The sequence below is a fragment of the Rousettus aegyptiacus genome, unplaced genomic scaffold, assembly GCF_014176215.1.
Source record: "Rousettus aegyptiacus isolate mRouAeg1 unplaced genomic scaffold, mRouAeg1.p scaffold_m13_p_5, whole genome shotgun sequence".
NCBI classification, from domain to species: Eukaryota; Metazoa; Chordata; class Mammalia; order Chiroptera; family Pteropodidae; genus Rousettus; species Rousettus aegyptiacus.
Window position 1 is genome coordinate 30,611,022 of NW_023416308.1, and position 18,130 is coordinate 30,629,151.

The following is an 18,130-nucleotide window of genomic DNA, read 5'->3' on the forward strand; positions in this document are numbered from 1 at the left end:
TACCACGTGCCTCTTGCAATTTTAGCTCTAGCAGAAGTGTTTGAAAAATACCAATAGTGTGTATATGTTTATATATGGTGGGCTTCTATTGGCTGCCTTTGGCAAGGTGTTACAAGGAACAGAAAGCTAAGAAAGAATCAGCATACTTGCTAGAAAAATAAGAGGGAAGGTAGAAAATACAGAAATTTGGGACATGGAATATATTCTAGCTATTATTGCTGTGTAATGAATTACTCCAAAACTTAATTCTAGAAGTCCAAGCTTATATTAAGCTCAAAGATTTGTTATGCTTATATATTCATTGCATTAGGAGTTCAGACAGGACATAAAAGGAACATTTTGTCTCTGCTCTGCAATGTTTGGGGCTCAGCTGGAAGACTTGAAGGCTGGGGACTGGAGTAATCAGACAACTCACTCACTCATATATCTGATGACTGATTCAGGCTGTTGGCTGGTGCTTCAGTGCCTCTCCATTTTGGTCTCCCACATGGATTAGTTTGAGCTTTCTCATAGCATAGTGACTGGATTGCCAAGCAGAAGTCGTCTCCGAGGTTATGCGGTGTCACTTTGCCTCATGCTATTTATTATTACCAAGTCATTAAAGCCAGCCTGTACTTAAAAGCAAGGGAGTCAGAACTTACTCTTAATAATCTGAGTGTCAAGGTTCTGGGAGAGCATGTGAGACTGGCAAAATTACTATAGCCGTGATTTGAAAAACATCTGCCACGAAGAGTTTGAAAAAGCTAATTGCTTCCTAAACAGTAGGAGCTATGATTGAGAAATTTGGTGAGAGACAGTGACCCATTAAAACTTCTTAGAAGAAAAATATAATTTGATCCTGTAGCAAAAAATTAGATTGGGCTTGGCCATTCCATTTAAGCCTATTGTACCAGACCGCCTCAAGATGCTGTCAAGAACAAGAGGTGTGAGGGTGAGGGAAGAAACAAATCAAGTATATTTTAGAATTATTTCTAGGAAAGAACTTTGAATGTGGTTTTTTATTTTATGCAAATGGACTGACTAAATTCAGATGAATCAGCATTAACTAAGTTTTTGAGGTATTTATATTGCAAAAAGGAAGCAGGCAAGTGAAAATCCATGAGCCTCAAACCCACCATTTGGCAAAAGTCAGTAGGAGGCAGGCCCCTGAACATTTAGTTAGTGTGCAGCTGAGAAGAGTGATAGACAAGGAATAACTTCCCAGTGGGCAGAAGTGGGGGCATAGATATGATGTCTGTACGGGTATATGTTATACCTGCTTCAGGTAGATCTCCCATTCTACCTTTTTCTCCCAAATGGGGTGTTTAATGTGTTCATGGTTACCTCATCTATGTTGCACTATTGTGAGTTTAGTGGTGGACACACTGGCTAGGGCTCAGGAAAGCTTTTTTTTGTCTGCTGAGTAGCCCATGGCTAGCCTACATTTTCTCGCCTGTCTTGTAGTTAGGTGCAGCCATGTGAATATGTTATGATCCAGAGCCTATGGCGAAGTGATGTACACTTCCGGCTTCAACTTTAACCCTTTCCTCTCATAGTCTGCCAGCTGGATGTAATAGGTCCAGTAGAGGACTCCAATGCCCTGTAATGTAGAGGAACCACACATGGAAGGAGTTGCATTCTCTGAATGACAATAAGCAGCAGTGCCCCCTCTTGCCTCAACTCCCACTATCCCTACTAGTCTACAGAGGACTAGGATGTGAGCAAGAAATAAACCTTTTTTTTATTATTTATTTTTTATTTTTTAATAGCAGTTAGTCTTCCCTAATACTGGATATTTTCCTGGCCCATCCTTTGAAGAAACAGTAAATAACATTTGTAAGTAAGTCCATTTCTCTAATGGACTGACATATCATTTTACTGCCTCTTCTACTCTTGCCAGCCATGCCGATGACTTCTAGGGTGTACAGATGACATAAACTAAGTCAGCCAGATACCTATCTTGGGCATTTGTGTTAGGAATTTAGTAGGTTAGTGTTATGCATTCTGGATGATTGAGGTCCACTAGGGCAGCCAATGGTCACTGCTCCACACAGAAGCAGGGGACTGGCTACAGAGAGAGGACAGTGCCAGTGCAGAGAGACTGAAGAAGGAGCCATGTGCCTTGGAGCGCTGGGGAGCTGGTGCTGGTCCCTTGTGTCCCAGCTGTCCTTTCTTGGGTTCTATGAGATATTTCTGATTCATGTAACAAATTCCCTTTAACTAAATTTAGTTTTATTGGGTTCCATTTATAGTAAATTGTTGACTGAGACAGAAGCAACATGAAAGCATATGCATAATATTTCAGGTGGAGAGAACAGGTTACCAAGTAGATTGTACATTATGATCTTGAACTTGTAGCAAAAATTATTTATAAATATACAAGGAATATAGAATATTCACGAACATGTAAACAACGTTTCTCTTGTGACGAGGGAGCCAGTGTAGGCAATTTTAAAACTTTCTTGTGCTTTTGGGATTTAAAATTTTATACTATCAGCTCTTGACCCTGAAAGTTCTGCTCTCTGGCCTGATTGGCCCTGAGGGATAGTTGGCCATATTGGAAGGCAGACTTTTACCCTTTGGTACTTTGTTGAATTTTTTAGCTTTTGTTCCAACCTTGTCTTGTCTGGCCTGGCCACATCTTCTTCCCAGGAGCCAGTTGGCTTAGATTTGTCTCTTTTCCCAAAGGAGAGATGATTGTTTTACTTTGGCTGGGTGGATATCCTTTTCCTTTTCACTTGCCTTTTAGAGGCACTATGTTTCAGAGCTTTGGCAATCACGTTTTAAAAGCAGCACAGCTCAAACTCACAGCAGGGGGAAGACTGGGCCTTGAGAAACTCCCTCTCCTGGCCAACTTCCCGGAAGTCCCAGCCAGGCCCTCTCCTGGAAGGACATGGGATTCTCCCTGCTTCAGAATATTAGGATGTTTGCCAAAATGGAATTGTCCCAGCTCCATGTACAATACCGTTGCCTGAAATTTATATTTTGAAAATGCCAATGAAAGTTTTATTTTATTGTTTGTTTTAATTACTATCCTCTTACTGTCTTACAGCAATGTTCTCTCTCCCTGCAGGAATGTTAGTACTGTTAAGGGTGTGGTTCTAGGAGATGTATTGTGCAAAGGTACACTAATGGCCAACTTCTGCTTCTATAATCTGCTTGCTTGTTTGATGTGGTTTTAGGCTTTATAAGCTGCCTCCTCTGGAAGCTTGGGGCTGATTCTCTGACCCTGCGTGGTGGAGAGTCAGTCCCCAGCTGATGGCTAATAAAGGCTCATAATTCATCTCAATTGGCTCCATGGGTCTTAGATTTGAATGTGCCACAACATTTGGAGGTCCCACCGAGATCTCTTCAGAGGGGGAAATCTCCTAAGACCCGCGACTCCAGCTGCCTTGGGCGAGGTCCTGCCCCGTCCAGGGAATGGCCGCTGAGAGACGTTCCTCAGCCACGGACACCAGGCAGACTCACCCAAAAGGGCAGGTCAACAAAAAATTCAATTCTGTAACAATTGGGCATGAGCCATCTGGAGCAGCTTCACCGGTGAGTAAGGCTGCGCTTGGATTTGTCTGTCAGTGGGCCCTACAGGGAACTAGTGGAAGGCTGGACGAAGCAATACTTCCCTAGTTCTGTCAAGGTCTGAGACGTCAGACTTGACTTCAGGCATTCAGGCTTTTGGGTATGCTAGTCTTTTGTGTTACCTGTAGTTTGTCTCATCTGTCTGTATTGTGTCTGTCTGTCCCGACTGGTCGGATGTACTGTTACCCTCCTATTGCCTTGGTCTTCATAAATTTACTTATTTTGATTTGTTCCTCAGGTCTGGCCTCCATGGCCCTGTCTGACTGGACATTAGGTCATAGGTTGGTCCTAGCTCTGGCTTGTTTGGCTTTCATGGGAATTTTCTCTTTTCTTGCCTATTTTTTCTAACATGGGTCAGGCTTCTTCCTCGAATCGTCCTACCCCCCTTCAGTGCCTCCTTAACCATTTTAAGGATTTCAGGAGACAAGCCCAAGCCTACAGAGCTAGTGTCACTCCCTTTGACCTTCAGAGGTTCTGCCAGTTAGATTGGGCCACATTTGGAACAGGGCGGCCATCAGAGGGGTCACTCGACCTGCAAACAGCCTTTCAGGTGCGGAATATTATCTACAGAAATCTTGGCCACCTTGATCAAACTCGATATATCAATGTGTGGATCGATATTATTTCTGATGCCCCCAATTACTTGAAGGACTGCCACTGTGGCCAAGAGTCAAAGGCGACTCTCAAGTCTGTCCTTCTTTCCACATCAAAGGGGCCAAAAGAGAAACCATCTGGACAAACACCTAACTCTCTTTACCCTGTCTTACAGGCACCCTCTGAGGACTCCGAGATCACTAATCCTCCCCCTTACTCCTCTCTTATCCCGTTCCTGTCTCCATCTAACTAGGAGGCAGAACATCTCCAGAGCCCTCCTCACACCTGCACTGGGGCTGTGTACCAGCCCCTACAAGACCCTGATCCTGTTCCTGATTCTTCGAACCAGGCAGCAGTCCTGGCCCCGCTCCAGCAATTGGCTCCTCCGATTGGGGGATAAACCCAGAGGCCATTCATGGTCTATGTCCCTTTCTCCACCAGCGATCTGTACAATTGGAAACACCAGAACTCCTCATTCTCAGAGAAACCCCAGGGATTAACCTCTCTCCTAGAGACTATTTTTTTTTTTACCCGCCAGCTGACTTGGGATAATTGTCAGCAACTTCTCCAGGTCCTGTTTACCTCGGAGGAACGGGAGAAGATCCTGAAGGAGGGTGCAAGAGTGGTATTAGAGCCCAACGGGCAGCTTTCCACCGATCCAGCCTGTGTCCAACATGTTCTCCCGAACACCCGTCCGCCTTGGGACCCCAACACTGACCAAGGTAAGAAGGCTCTCCAATGGTATCACTAGCTTCTGCTCCAGGGCCTCCAGTCTGCCACCCGATGACTCACTAACTTATCTAAGGTAAGTGAGGTCATCCAAACTAAGGATGAGTCACCAGCGGCATTCCTGGAACAAGTCTTAGAGTCGTACCAGTTATATACCCCTATTGATCCAGAGGACCCTAACAATAGGAGGGCTGTGAATTTAGCCTTTGTCAGTCAGTTGGCCCCAGATTTGAGAAAGAAACTGCAGAAGATGGAAGGATTTGAAGGAAAGAGCCTGTCTGAGCTGGTCGAGATAGCCCCATGAGTATTCAACAATAGAGATGTAGATATAGCACAGACTAAGAAGATGACCAAGGTTCTTCTTGCAACCATGCAAGGAGCCCAGCCAAAGAGACCACCAGGAAAAGTCAGAGGCCGAGAACAGGCACCCAGAGTGAACAATGGACACAGGAGAGTCGAGTTAGAAGAAGGAACATTGGAAGAATGAGTGCCCTGAAAAAGGACAAGCCACCCCCCCCCCCAAAAAAAAGGCCCCCCTCATCCTCTTCAAGGATGCAGAATGAGGAGGTCAGGGCTTTTACATTATGAGCCCCCAGGAGCCCAGCGTAACTTTACAAGTTAGGGGCAAGCCTGTGAACTTCTTGGTGGACACAGGAGCTACTCTGTCCTACAGAGTGCCCAGGGCCAACTCTCAAAGGAAAAGACACTTATAAAGGGGTTTCTGGACAAGGGAAATCTGGACAAGTTGGAAACTGGTGAAAACTAGGTGAGTCTCCTCTCCTTTGCCCTATTAAGGGCATGGTGCACACCCTATTGTAAGGGCATTATGCCTTATGAAATAATGTTTGAAAGACCCCCACCTCTCCTCCCCAAGTTAGGGGAAGAAAAACTAACAAAGGTTCATAATTTTTCACTGCTTAAGTCTTTGCAGGCCCTCCATCTTGCATGGCAGGAGACCCACCAACTGTTCTCTGCCACTAGAACAACTGCTCAGCATCCAATCCAGCCACACAACCACACTCCAGGCAATTGGGTCTAGGTGAAGAAGGTACAGCCTGCTTCTCTTGAGCCCCGCTGGGACGAACCTTTCCCTGTCATCCTCACAACACCCACCACAGTCAAGGTAGCTGGACGCCATCATTGGATTCACCATACCAGGATCAAGGCTGCGTATCCGCCACAGACATCAGAACAATGGACCTTGCATCAGACAAAGGACCCGCTTGATAAAGACTATCAAGGGTTCAGTCTGGACCATCTTAATTCTCTCTGTCCTCTTCCAATTTTCTAACTGTAACCCCAGCAATCTCCACCAACCTGTATTATATGATTGGGAGCTTACCAGGACAGAAACTAGCATTCCTATTTCCATTCTAAATGCCACAGGGCAACCTACTTTTAACATTGACTTGTGTGAAATCCTGGGCCCAAAATTTAACTACCCTCACCAGAGGTATGGCTACAGAGGCCGAGGTGCTTTTGGAGTACCTGCTTACGGGTGTGGGAGCACTCAACTAGAGTAAGGACTCCAAGGCACCCAGCTCTATATTTGCCCTAAGAAAAGTAGCCCTTCGTGCTCTGAGTCAGAACAATATTATTGTGCATCTTGGGGCTGGGAAACCATGGCACCTTGGGTACCTGAGTTGGGGGGTTGAGATCATTATATCTCCCTCAGCTGCCCCTCTCAATCTAGCTGTACCACCTCTGGGAAATGTAACCCTGTAACTCTTACTGTAAAAAAATGGAATGCCCAAACTGGGACTACAGGAAAAATATGGGGATTTGGCTTGTATGTAACAGGGGTTGACCAAGGTGTATTCGTTACCATACAACGGCAGATCAGCCACCGACAGATAACCAGGCTGATTGGCCCTAACCTTGTGTTAAACCCAGTGGGCCTTCCCCCACCTAAACTCAAGCCTCCAACATCCCTCAGTCCCTCCACAACCCCAGCAAATCTTGCTGCTCTTCCCCAACCCACTAACCCTCTTCTAGGGATGCTAGATGCTGATCTCAGTTTTGTTAATCAGACTAATCCAAATATTACAAATAATTGTTGGTTCTGCCTGAACCCAGTCCCACCCTACTATATTGGACTGGGAACAGTTATGACCTTTGGAAATTCTACCTCCCAGATTAGAAATATTTCAGGCTCTGACCTTAATAACAACCATACTTTGTGCCCTTGGGGCATGTCTTCTAAACTCACACCGGGACACACCTACAAGGGCAGCGTACTTGTATCTATTCCAAAAGCTAGTCCCTTAGTACATCAACCTATCTACAGGCTTGTAACAGCTCAACCCTTAGTATAGATACTACCCCCCATTTCTAGTTAGTAGCCCCACAGGGGACTCAGTTTGCTTGCAACACCATCTCACCCCTTGTATCAACTCAAACTACTCCTCTCAAGGTACTGGAGGTTTTTGTGTATTAGTCCATGTTATTCCCCAAGTATATTTCTACTCTGGGGAAGGGGGCCGTGAACATTTCCAGTATGTAGATCACAGAGCTAAGAGAGCTCCCATCCTAGTCCCGTTACTAGTAGGTATAGGCATTGTAGGTTCCGCTGTAGTAGGGACCACAGCTCTAGTCACTGGAGATTCCAACTACCGGACACTCAGTGAACAAGTAGACAAAGATTTACAGGATCTTGAAACTTCAATATCTCACTGAGAAACTTCTGTAAACTCATTAGCTAAAGTTGTCTTACAGAATAGGGGAGGATTAGACCTACTGTTCCCCTAAAGCAAGGGGGTCTTTGTATGGCTTTAGGTGAAACCTGCTGTTTTTATGCTAACCATTTAGGCATTATTAGAGATAGCCTAGCTTTAGTCAGACAACGGCTCAACAACAGAGAAGAACAATGCCAGAGGACATGATCTTGATATGAGAGCATGTTTAACTGGTCCCCGTGGTTGACTACTCTGCTCTCCTCTTGTATCTATTCCAAAATCTATTCCCTTAGTACATCACCCTATCTACAGGCTTGTAACAGCTCAACCCTTAGTATAGATACTACCCCCCATTTCTACTTAGTAGCCCCACAGGGGACTTGGTTTGCTTGCCCCTTCCTCTATTGCAGGACTCCTAATATTATCATTTCTAGAGTTATTATTTGGACCTATTATAATTAATTGGTTAACTACGTATGTCAAAAAAAGGGTGCAGGCAGTGAAACTCATGGTTCTCAGAACTCACTACCCACCGCTCCAGGTTGATGAATCAATGATTTGAATTCCCCTGAAAACCAGTGGGGAATGCTAAGGGTGTGGTTCTAGGAGCTGTATTGTGCAAAGGTACGCTAATGGCTAACTTCTGCTTCTATAATCTGCTTGCTTGTTTGGTGTGGTTTTAGGCTTCATAAACTGCCTCCTCTGGAAGCTCAGGGCTGATTCTCTGACCCTGCGTGGTGGAAAGTCAGTCGCAGCCGGCTGGCTAATAAAGGCTCATAATTCATCTCAATTGGTTCCGTGGGTCTTAGATTTGAACATGCCACGACAGTCCAAACTCAGCTGCATCTTTGGGTTAGTTCGGGAAAAGGGGCCCAATTGAGTGAAACAGACTGCAGGCAGGAAATGAGTTTGACCCCAGCAGTCTGCATGGGTCCTGGATTTGGGACATATCTCCATTAGAATGCAGAGGCAATACCTGAGAGGGAGCTCTGAACCTTGTGGAAAAATGTAGCTGACGAGTGCTCTAAAGGCCACAATATCCGTCCTCAGAGATGATTGTCTTCAAGGGGAGTTAAAGATGTGTTTTCAGGCTTCTTTTGGAGTGATAGAGGATTTTTTAAAAAGGAAATTAGAAGTTACAGTTATGAAGGAATTCATAGTTCATAGTCACTGAAGCATGATTCATAAATGACTGTTGCTTTAAATGATATCTCTGTTTATAAGTGAGGCACCTTATGTAATTCATGAGGATTTCATATCATTTAGCAGCAACGATCAGCAAACGTGGCTTTCATGTTCTTGTACCTTTGCCTATCCTAGTGATGCGCTGCCTCGCCTCACTAGTGTTAGGTCGGTGGGGGTGGGGGGTGGGGCTGCCTGGAGGCTTCCCAGCTTGACATCAGAATCCGGACAAGGGCCCACCCTTAAAGCCCTGGTGCCACTGCCCTAATCTGCCACCACCCTAATCCGGATCCTCAACTGACATTCCCCATTCTATACCCTACCCTCACATAGCCCTATAAAAACTAGTTTATTTCTCTAAGTGCAGGAATAATGGAAGCAAAATCCACCACCACAACACAATGTCACATTGCTTGAAGTAAAGGAGAGACAGCTTTCTCCCTGCACAGTGGAAGGTGTTTTCATCTTTGTTTGCTAGGTCCCCTTAAACTAACTCTCTTTAGACTGTTAGACTGAGACCTCAGGAGGAGAAAGGCATTACTTAAAGGTATCCAAATTCTCTGAATAGTTGGATACTTATGTTGATATAACAGGATTTGGTGGGAGCTTTGCTAGGGAAATCCTGGGTTAGCATGTATTCATGGCTGTCAGAGTTTGTGACCGGGGAAAGCTGGAGAAAATATTGTTTAACTATCAATATTGAGAAGGATTTAGGCAAATACCTTGCATTTTGTGCTCTGAAATCATTGTTTAACATTTACCCTACACTCATTTGGTCAATCTCTTGTCCTTCTGATTCTCTCACTTCTCACAAATCCTCCATATCCTCCTATGCTAGGAGAGACACAATGATACACATCACTGTTATATTTTTAGAGCACATAGGGCCATGCACTTAAGGCTTTCTTCAGCCTCTCTTTATGGATCCTTTGAAATTTTATTGTCTCATTAGAGGATTGAATCCTGTGAATCCTTTACAATTAGGTTTCTATGGATAAGAGATAGAAAGAAATAGGAGTATCACAATATTCACTTGCAAATATTATTTATTAATCTGACAAGACAGGAGGATTTAGGGCTTTCTGAGTCAGACTGAGAGGCTGAACATTTTCACTCTCCAAAAGCTCAGGAACTGGGTCCAACAGTCCAGCAGGATCACTTCCTTGCTGTGTAAATTCATGTTTTAGCCGAAGGTCCTTTTCAGTGCCGGTGGAGGCCTCTGTCAAAAGCAGGCTCAGTATGGCAGCTGTCCCAGGGCTGGCTCCATTCCCTTCCTTCCCTCCCACTTCTCCTTTCTCGTGGGCCTTTCTGTGAGGCTGGGACCTCTTGGGACTTATCAGGTGCACCTCATTCACTGGGCTCCACTGTATGAGATGGGTCTCAGCTGGAAGCAGCAAGTGTTGGGGGAAAAATGGGCTGATTGAATTTGGTTTGGGATCAGCTCCAAGTCCTGCAAGGCTTGCAAATGTTTGGGGGGTGATTTCCATATCACTCTAAAGTTGCTTGTCTTTCTCCCAAAGGCAAGGGCTGCTGCCAAGAGTGGAGGACTTAAAGCTGGAGACTGCCCTAAAGACGGGGAAATGAAGTAAACTCATTTCTGGAGTTCATGGTGTGTGTGTGTGTGTGTGTGTGTGTGTGTGTGTGTGTGTGAGAGAGAGAGAGAGAGAGAGAGAGAGAGAGAGAGAGAGAGAGAGAGAGAGAGAGAGAGAGAGATGATCTTTGGTTCTTTGATCATTCTCTATAATAGAGATCATAGTGCCAAGGAGAAGTCTAGGGCTTTGCTAGGCGTTCAGCCAGTGACAGAGGCAGAGAGTGACACCTGGAGAGGGGATTCTCAGAATAAAATGGAATTGTGAAGATTGTGAAAGGACATGTAGGGCAGTGCTGGCCATGATTTTAGAGTGATACTCAATGAAACTGCAGAGAAGGACATTAAGCAGGAGGAGCCAGGACAAGCACATTTGTGGTTGGAGCTGTTGGAATTCTTTTAGGTAAATCACTTGCTGGCTCTGTACCATGTAGCTTCTACTTTGTGGATGGAGATAAAAGTCCTCTTGGAAACCTTTAGTTAGTGTCCCTATCGAGGAAGGAGATACCAAGATGAATAAGCTGCTGTCCTTGTCCTTGTCCTTGAGTTCACAGCTGAGCTGGGAAGACAGGTGCAAATTTTGGAAAAGGCTTTGATGTGTGCTATGTGTGCATGTGATGGGAAGAAGATTAGGCGACTTCTGATGTCCTTTCCAATCAGGGTTCCAAGTCTCTACAAACTCATAACATTCCTCATTCGTTTGTTTATTCAACAATTTTAGATTAAGCACGTTTAATAGTCCACACTCTAGGGATAATAGTGAGAAACAAGACAGAAATGACCCTGTACATATGGAGCTCAGAGTCCTAACAGATGTTGAGAGATAGTTGCAAAGGCATTTGTTATAAGGAAGGAGCAACATATGTGACACACAGACTTAGGTAGACCCTCTCCTCACATGTGTTCAGGTGTGGCTTCTCAAAGCAAATAATGTTTAAATGATTCTTGACAGATGATTGGCTAGATGAGAGGGGCTGAGAGAAAGGGGAAAAGAAGGTTTTGTCTCTCTGCCTCTGTCACATGCAGGTCCTGACACAAGGAGGAAAATTACATTTTAAGGGAATGGTTAGGTATCCAGGTGGCTGGATGTGGAAAGCTGCGGGGAAAGAGAAGATGAAGTTCAATTGGAAGGGAAGCAGAGCTAAATTGTGTCTGTCTTTGTCATGGATTATATTTATTCTAAAAAGGGGAAGTGATTAAGGGTTTTAAGAGGGGGACCGTGACTGTGATCAAGTCATTCCTCCTCAGAGAAGCCTTTCCCAACTGCCTCAATTTATATGAGATTTCCCTGGTTAAACAGTCTCAAAGAACACAGATCTTTTCCTTTGAAGCACTTATTCAACTTATAATTAAAATGATTTTCATGTTTATTTTTTAATGGCTGTCACAACCCACCACTATGAATGCAAAGATCATTATGACTTTTCTAACCTGTCTGTACCCAGTGCTTGTCACAGTGACTGACACGTTGTGCAAATGTAATAGATAATGAATGAATATATGAGTCACATTGATAGTATTTAAAGATTCCTTTGCCTGCATTGTGGACAACTCTTGCAGAAGACCAACTGAGACAGGTTGAAACGGGTGGTACATGGCAGTGACAAAAAGTGGCAAAAATTGAGAAGCACACAGAGGATTGAAACAGCAGAATGTTGTGATAAGTTTGGTGAGAGAAAAGGGAGAAAGATTTCTCCCATCTAGAGTAACTAGATGAATAGTGGTGCCATTTATTGTGGTAAGAGTTCTAGAAGAGGAGGCTATTGAGTGGCTTGGGGGTAGAAATAATGAGTTCAGTTCATGATCTGGCTACCCCAATGGTCACCAGATAAAGAGCTTTACCTCTCCCTATTCTCTACATAGTGCTACTTTCCTATCTGGCTCTCATTCGCTCTTCGAGTCTGTTGTCCATGCAAGGATTCTGATTTGAGAAGTTCTTTTTTCTCAACTTTTCAGATGATCATTCAAGCAGTAGTGTGGGAAGGACGATACCAGAGTGTTTCATCTTCATGCACATTCTTTTTTTGTCTGATGTTAATATTTTTAAAAATATTATTTTATTTTAAAATTACAGTTGACATACAATAATATATGTTTCAAGTCTATAACAGTGATTAGACATTTATATAACTTATGGAGTGATCACTCTAATAAATCCAGTACCCATTGGACACCATATATACTTATTACGGTGTTATTGACTTAATTCTTTATGATATACTTTACATACTGCTGATTATTTTGTAACTACTCATTTGTCCTTCTTAATCCCTTCCCCTTTTTCACTCATCCTCTCAATCCCCTCTTATCTGGCAACTGTCAAAAATCTTTTCTGTATCTATGAGTTTGTTTCTGTTTTGTTTGTTTATTAATTTTGTTCTTTGGATTCCATATATAAGTTAAATCACATGGCATTTGTCTTTACTTGTCTGACTAAGTACACTCACCATAATACCCTCTAGGTTTATTTATGTTGTTGTTGATGGCAGGATTTTATTCTTCTTTATGGCTGAGTAATATTCTGCTTCATACATGTACTACCTCTTTTTTTTTTATTTATCCATCCTTTGATGGAAATGCAGGTGGCCTCCATATCTTAGCTATTGTAAATAATGCTGAAATTAACATATTGATGAACATGTCCCTTCAAAATCGGGTTTTGGGTTTCTTTGAGTAAATCCCAGAAGTGGGATTACTGGCTACTCCTTTGTTTCTTATTATAACCTTTGTTTTAAAGTCGATTTTGTCTGGTGTAAGTATTCCAGCTTCTTATTTTCATTTCCATTTTTATAAAATATCTTTTTTCACCCTGTTACTTTCAGTCTGTATGTGGCTTATGATCTGAAAGGAGTCTCTTGAAGACAGCACAGTTAAGGTCTTGTTTTCTTATCCATTTAGTCACCTTATGTCTTTTGCTTAGAATATTTAATCTACTTACATTTAAATTAATTGTTGATAGATATGTAGTTATTGCCCTTTTATTATTCATATTTTCTATTATTTCTTATTTTTATTCTTGTAGAAATTCCTTTCACATTTCTTGCAATACTGGTTTGGTGGTGATAAACTCCTTGTCTGGGAAGCTCTTTATCTGTCCTTCGATTCTAAGTGATAGTTTTGCTGGGAATAATAACCTTGGCTATAGGTACTTTTCATCACTTTGAATATTTCACGCCAATCTCTCCACCTGCAAAGTTTCTGTTGTGAAATCAACTGACAGTTTTATAAGAGCCCCCTCATAGGTAACTAACTGATTTTCTTTTGCTGCTTTTAAGATTTTCTCTTTGTCTTTAACTGTTGGCATTTTAATTTAATTATGATGTGTCTTGGTGCGGGCCTTGTTTGGTTCATCTTGTTTGGGTCTCTCTGTGCTTCCTGGGCTTGTATGTCTATTACTTGCACCAGGTTAGGAAAATTTTCCTTCAAACAAATTTTTAATTTTTTACTCTTTTTATTCTTTTTCTGATACTTCCATGATGTGAATATTGGTATGCTTGATGATGACCCAGAGATTCCTTAAACTATCCTCAATTTTGGGGGGATTCTTTTTTCTTACTGCTGTTCTGATTGAGTGTTTTATGCTACTCTGTCTTCCAAACATCTGATTCAATCTTCTGCTTCAACTAACTGCTGTTGATTCCTTCTAGTGTATTCTTCATTTCAGTTATAGTATTCTTCATTTCTGACCGGCTCTTTTTAATGTTTTTTTTTTTTTAATTATTAATCTCCATTTTTATGTTTCCTATCTCTTTGTTGAAGTTCTCACTGAGATCATTGAGTATTTATAGACAATGTTTTGAACTCTGCAGCTGGTAGATTCCTTGTCTCTATTTTGTTTATTCTTTTTCTGGAGCTTTGTTCTGTTCTTTTATTTGGAACATGTTTTTTTTTCCCCTCCCATTTTGGCTGCCTCCCTGTGATTGTTTCTATGTATTAGGTAGAGGTGCTATGTCTCCCAGTCTTAGTACAGTGGACTTATACAGTAGATGTCCTGTGGGGCCTAGTTATACAGCCTCCCTTGTCACCTGACCCAGATGTGTCCCTTCTTGTTCCTTATGTGTGTTGTGCATGACCTCCTATTATAGTTGAGCCTTGGTTGCTGTTTGCATGTCAATTGGAGAGATTGACCCTCAGACTGATCGGTTGTGAGAACTGGCTGTGGCTACAGTGGAGGAGCTGTTGTGCAGGATTTTCTTTCGTAGGCCTCTGGTGCTTGCCCAGTCTGCCCTTTGTGTGTGTTGTTAGAAGAGACAGCCAGAGGTGAATTATGAGCTCAATTTTGGATGAGCTGAATGTGAGGTACTGAGGAGACCAGGGAAACAATAGAAATGGATGGAAGTTCAGATATGGTCATAGAGTCAATATAGAGTAGTGAATCATGTGGCCTGCCACGTGACCCACTGATGAGGAATACTGGTTGCATCTATCATCTGATCCACCACACAGAGCCTTTGGCCTTGTTCACATAAATTCTTAAATTGCTTATGGCTTGGCAAGATCTCATATGATGTGGGCAAATGGACTAAAATTCAAAACATTTAAAGATCTCAGCCAAACAAGCGGGGATGAAGAAAAAGGAGAATAGCAATGATGGAAGCCAGATAACTGAAATTGGATGTCACATGGGGCAGTAGTTGATATTAGGAAATCTGTCTAGAGGATCTAATATCTTGCTGGTGGATAAATTTTATAGTAAAGAGATCCAGTCCTGCTTAAGGAGAGTTGTCAGGAGCTAGGTGGGTGTTGAATTTTGAGGAATAGGCTTGAATCCAGGATAAGAAGCAGTGTGTGTGAAAATTTAGGCAGATTTCATGGTCTAGATTGACAAAAAATTGAAGAGTACTGTGACTTGGGTGTGGAGAAGGCAACATGTGTTCTCAGAGTTTATTCTTAGCACACCTGGGTTTGTAACTATTAGGTAGACATGGAGTACAAAATATGTGCAGATGCACAAAGTGGTTTTGGGGTATACCAGTTCCAGAGAACATGTCAATTCTAAGTCTCAAAGAATGGTGGACCTGAGGTCAGTTTTTACTCTTTGCCCTGTCTGGTCAGCCAGGAATTGGACTGGACTCGGGTCTGCTGAAAAAGTCCACAGATAGATTTACTTGTGTGCTGGGGGAGCTAAAGGCAGGAATTCCAATTAGGTCCTGACGGGACTGAGCTTATATGCTCCCCGTGCAGCTTCAAGTTGATTTGGTGCTAGACTTTGGAGATCACCTTGCAGGTAGCAAGTTCTGATTTAGTCAGTTTCACATTGCTCACTAAATCTCATGATAATGCTTCCTTTTTATATACAAGGAAACTATCACATGTAAGGCCAGATGTACAAAATGATCTTATTCTTTCTTTTTTTTTTTTTAAGCGAGGCAACCCTTGATTGACTTCACAGATTGCAAGGACCTTGTTGGCAATGGTCTCTTTTTTTTTTTATTTTTTATTTTTTATGCTTATAGCACCTGGTTTTCCTAGGTGGTCTCCCATCCAAGTACTAACCAGGCCCAACCCTGCTTAGCTTCCAAGATCAGATGAGATCAAGCATGTTCAAGGTGGTATGGCCGTAGACTCATTCTTTTCTTTTAAATGTTTCTCAGCTCTCTGTTTCTGTTTCCCCATGATTAAGGCTGAAAAAATTCAAGTCACCTTTGCTTTCTTCTGTGATCTCACATACAATCATTCCTTCAGTCCTATCTATTCTATTATTAGGAAACTTCCTCCTGGGTCCTCTCTTCTCCTCTTATTGCCAGTCTTAATCCAGCTCCTAATTTCTGTTCTTCTACCCTATTTGCAGAAGGCTTTTACTTAGTACCCCTACTCCAGGCTCTTCTCTCTCTCATTTAAATTTTTCCCTTCCCACATACCCTCATATAATCTGTCAGCCAGACTTTTAGCTTTCACCTTTGAAACATATTCCCAAACTGACTGTTGCCAGAGCTATACCCCTGGTCTTAGAGACTATTACTATCATAGTCTTAGGCTATTACTATTATTAGGATGATAGTAATAGCCTAACTCTTGCTCCCTGTGATTCACCATCTCAGCCTGAGTAATCTTTTGAAAATGCTAATCAGGTAATTCCATCCTCTGCTTTACTCAGAAACTTCCAGTATCTTCTCATTGCATTTAGAATAAAATCCAACTACTACTCAGAGACTGCAAAGTCCTATAACATCTGGGCCTGCCAATTTCTCTGACACCATTTCTCCCACTGTCACCCTCACTTGCCCTCACTGATTGCTTGGTTTTGCTCAGTTATGACAAGTGGGATTGCACACCAAGACCGCTTTCTGCTCCCTCTGCCTGGAAGACTCCCCAGATCTCTGCATGGCTTGCTTCTTTATATAGCACGTCTTCATTCCAATATCACTTGTTTAGAGAAGCCTTCTCTGATTCTCTAATGTAAAATGGTTTTTACCTAAACTTTATTAGTTTACCTTGCTTTATGTTTTCTTTACAACACTTACCATTATCTGAAATTATTTTATTTATTAATTTTCTTGTCTATTGTCTCCTCCTCTAGAATAAAAATGTCCTGAGGGCAGGAATTTGAACTTATATCCGTAGCACCTAAAACAATGCCTGTCACATACTGCGTTTTCAATAAGTAATGACAAAACAGATGAATGGTGTTACTAAGTTGATCTCAGAGTGATGTTTTGGGCATGTCATATCTTAATAAGGTAGACTTTCATCCTTAAAGATGCTTCAGAATCTTTCCCAAATTTCCTTTATATTCTTATCTTGAATAATGTCCCTTCATATCACTTGTCACCTACCCAAAGTGGACTATATGTTGTTACCTAAAGGCTCTGCTCTTCCTCATTTTTGGCATTCTCTTCACTACAGTTTCTCTAACTAGTATGCTATTCCCTGAATATTCTCAGTTTTTCTTCTTAAAATAAAGCACAATCCAATGTGTCCTCTTCTGTATGGTGATATTTTACCATATTTTCCTGCCTAAGAAACTTTCTTTTCACTCTGAATTCCATGAGACTTATATCTTTTGTGCTGTAACCCCAGTATTGTACTTTGTATCTGTTAGTCATTCACCATGATATCCTTGAGATCCAGTGCTTGCCTCACCGTAAATACTCAGTACATATTTTTAAATGAATAGTATAGTTTCATGCATCTCTCTTTCTTTTTTTTCCCAATTTATTGAGATATAATTACCATGTAACATTGCGTAACTTTAAGATGTACAGATGTGTTGATTTGATATACTTATATATTGTAATATGATTACTTCCAGAGTGTTAGCTAAAATGTCCATCATGTCACATAATTACCATTTCTTTTTTTTGTGTGGTGAGAACATTTAAGATCTACTCTCTTAGTAACTTTCAAGTAAGTATTTAGTACAGTACTGATATCTATAGTTACAATGCTGTGCATCATATTCCCAGATATCTTCTAACTGGAGATTTTTCATTTCCTAACTAGAAGTTTATGCCCTTTGAGCAACATCTTCCCATTTCTCCCATCCTCAGCCCCTGGTAGCCACTCTGCTCTCTATTTCTACAAGTATGGCTTTGTTAGATTCCACATAGAAGAGATATCATACAATATTTGTCTTCTGTTTGAAGACAAATTTCCTCAAGGACCATTTATGTTGTTGCAAAAAGTAGGATTTCTTTCTCATGGCTGGAAAATATTCTGTTGTATATATATATATATTCTACAACTTTGTCATTCATTCACCTATCGATGGACACTTAGAATGTTTTCATTCCTAGGCTTTTATGAATATGCTGCAATGAATAAGGGAGTGCAGATATCACTTTGCTATTCTGTTTTCTTTTCTTTT

General features: G+C 41.9%; 1 pseudogene; it reads right to left on the minus strand.

The window, feature by feature from the left end:
• Positions 1 to 15,770: 15,770 nt before the first annotated feature.
• Positions 15,771 to 15,889, minus strand: LOC118603102 (annotated as a pseudogene).
• Between the last annotated feature and the right edge of the window lie 2,241 nt (positions 15,890 to 18,130).